Below are 3688 nucleotides of genomic sequence, written 5' to 3'. Positions count from 1 at the left end.
GGTAGGAAAATATGCTCTTGATTTCGGAGTGATTCTTGATGATGGGCTGGATGCACAGTCCTTTCTTGGCCACTCTGTAGCAATGGCACATCTGCAGAAGAGAACATAATATTTCCTTATTAGGAGGAACTAAAATATCAAATCCAGGTTCAGACCAGCAGGTATAGCTTTGAAATCTTTATCATATGGATGGCATCATTACATAGGCACGTTCCGCATTATGGTAAAACTATTTTGCCAGGCTTGGCAAAAGGGCATCTTGTACCAACAGAAAACATGAAAAAACACGGCTTGTAAGTCCTCTGACAGAACAGATGAGGAATAAAGCCTTGTGAAAAGAGGAACATTTTGATCATTTGATGATGTGTAGAGAAGGCTGGATATGTCTTCCAGCCTGTGGATACGCTAATTTCAGTCAGTATCCTTCTTTCTTCCAATGTGTTTCAGGATATTTATAACATAGGGAAACACGCAAGTAGTTGTACCTGTGCTGAAATGAGGACATGAGTTTTGGACCCCAGCTGTGAACATATTTTTAATATGCTGAATAACAGGCAGACCTGTAGCACTCCCCATGGCACCTGCCTTTGGTGAATTTAGCAATGCTAAGCACCGGATTACCCATTATTAGCTTGCAGACATTTTTTTCTATCCAAATTTTCAGAAACACAATCTCTTTACGAAGTAGAAAATGTACGTTTTTGAGAAAAAATATCTAGTTCATGAAACTAATTTACACTTACAACGGAAGAAAATCAGAAAAGGCATTCTTTTCCTTAGGAATCTATAGCTGCCTATAATGTTTTCAGAAAACACTTTCAGAACTAGGATAGCATTTTCTGAGAGCCGGGAAATAAATCTGCCTGAAATAAAAATAATGAAAAACTGTGGGATTATTGACATTGTACCAGCTGACCAATCTGCACCTAGAGACAAAATCAGGATTCTGTCCATTGTATTAAAAATACTGAAGTTGGACATGGTTTCCAGTTCTAAAGAAATAAGAGGAAGATGTGCATTTTGGGCACTCACGAAACAGCACGCAAGTTCTTGCCTTGCTCCTCTGGGGTTGGGTGGCTCAACACGCCCAGATAGGACGCGAACAGCTCTGGTTTAGTCCCCTTGCTCATGCACCTATGACAAGTCATGCTGACTTGCTCTTATCATCTTTCCTGCAACTTATAGTGAGGAAGATCTGTAACATGACAGCTAAAAAATTCATATGGTAACCCTGTTCAAATGCCAATACAATTAATTTCTTTAACTTGAACTCACTGCGGTAGCAGATCCTACCCCGTTGATTTGCCATGGTACATTTAGAATGTTCATAGTGATTACTGAACACTGCAGGGACCTTCTTGTGTATGTATTTACTCTAATGAACAAATAGTAGAGAAAGTATTTTTACTCACTGTTACTAGGTGGCAGAAAAAGTCCATTTATACTTCTAGGTTTGCTATGATGGAACGCACAATTGATCCTCACACAGCCTGAGGGTTGTTTTTCCCAGAAACAGGCAATGTGGCTGTACTTCTTCCACTGCAGGAGAAAAAGAGTTGTCATATATTGTAAACAAAACAATAAAAATACACTAAATGGAACAGTACACTGTCTACTGCTGTGAACATATGACCAAGATTTTGTGGGACTATATTCTCATATTTTAGAACACTTGAAGTTATCTTGAAAGTCATCTTAAGCTCCAGAACACTCTGAAGTTACCATGAGTTAGGTTGATGGAGCTTTCATGATGCAAAACTGTTCCTAGAGGAGAACAGGAGTAAAGCCGCCTAATAGCTGTACTGCAGACCTTTCAGGAGATGCTGGGAAGAAAAAGAATATGTTAATTACTTAACTCCAGATAACTCTAAAGTTATCCTGAGTTAGGAAAGATGCCCCAAAAAAACCCTGAAGAACTAAATGTTTGGGAGGTGATGTTCTGAGACTATTGTCATTGTACTGTTCACACCACCTCCCAGCTGTTTTCATAGATGACAAACAAAATCCTAACGCAAAAAAAAACCCCAAAAGTCTACATGGACTTGTTTAATTATTTGTGTAATTATTGCTACTTTACTCACACATACGTGGACAGTGCTGCTCTCTCTATTGAGCAAAATATCACCAGCTAAAAAGTCCATACAATATTGTAGAGATAGCGTTTTCATGAGAGTCACTCTTGTTAGTGCTACTTCAAATTATTTTTCTATATCTCTGTCTTATTAAAGAGTACAGATTTTAGGATCGTTTCTGATTATGCAATTCACTTCTTAATGAGTTTCTGTGTGATGTTTTAAAGAAAACTGAAGTCACGCTTAAATGTGTTTGAATATTTGAATCAAAGTTTCACCCAGATCCAGACATTAACAGCTGGGTCTAAGAGCGGCATCTCCAAACACGCCACATTTGGACTGTAGTCAGTTCAACTGGGCCGTCCCCTGAGATTCGCTCTGGGTCTGGAGCCAAAGCCCATCTCCAAGACATTAACACCTAAATCCCCATTGCTGACATGGATGCAAAACAAAAAATTGTCCATGGTTCAGAAGATCATTGGCTCTTCTCAACACGTACAAAAATCAGATTTTTCCTCTACAGATGTGGCCATGACCCAGACACAGTGACCTATCAGCTTCTACACTTACGTAACAGACCTCCCTGTCAACACGGCTGTATCAAGAAATCAAGGATCCAAAGCACTCTAAGATCTACAGCACTTACCTGTGTGCAGGGGGAACAGTGGAAATGGCTGGCGTTCCCAGCTGTGGTCATTTTTAGCACGCCAAGAGGCTGCAAAAGGCACCTGCACGAAGGAGTTGGTGCCTTCTGCAGCCTGGCCAAACGGACAAGGCAGTTGCCAGCCAGTATAGAATGTTACGTTTTGAAAGTTCCAACTGCTATTCCAGCTCCTGATGTCAACATCATGGCGCCAGGAGACATGTCCAGCTTGAACATCTTCCTTCATCTCCATTGCTTCAGTGCAAATCCCAGAAAATGGGACCATTTCAGAGTCTCCCATTCCAGTGTTTCTTTAATGAAAAATGGAACAAACCTATTTGCCGGGGCTTCAATTATACCCATCCTCTTGCTGTAGCAACTGCAGCCTGAGAAACAAACCTTTGATAGTGCAAAGACAAACCTTATTCTTTGACTATTTTTTAAGCAAAGTCCAACATTTTTCTTCCTGTAGCTCTTTCTTTTGATGGGGACACTTGCTGCTCCTGTTATTCTAGTACACTGTTGGCTGTTCACTGCTGACACGGTTGGGGTTACTTGCTTTTTCTTGCTTCTGTGGTGTCTACTGCCAGCTCTAAAGCAGAAAGAGCAGCGTCCCATTGTGTCCCAAATTAACCCCCCTAGTCTCATTCATGCCCTGGGCTGGCTCAGAAACAAAAATACCTATGGGAGGAAATGAAGTTTCAGTCCTGGGCAATGCTGAGGTGAACTGTTACCCCAGGACATGGGGACGGCTGCTGGGGAGAGGCCACCGCGCCCGCCCTGTCCTGTCCTGTCCTGTCCTGTCCTGTCCTGTCCTGTCCTGTCCTGTCCTGTGCCGCCCTCCCCAGCGCTCGGGTGCGTCGCGGGGCTCCTGGCGGGCGGGCGGTCCCGGACTCCATTTCCCGTGGCGCAGCGCGGGGCGGTGCAGCCGCAGTTCTGCCCGGCGCTGGTCCGGCGTTGGGAGCGGGCGGGC

The sequence above is a fragment of the Streptopelia decaocto genome (genome assembly GCF_964273445.1).
Source record: "Streptopelia decaocto genome assembly, chromosome: 1".
NCBI classification, from domain to species: Eukaryota; Metazoa; Chordata; class Aves; order Columbiformes; family Columbidae; genus Streptopelia; species Streptopelia decaocto.
Note: the sequence above shows the minus strand (reverse complement) of the source record.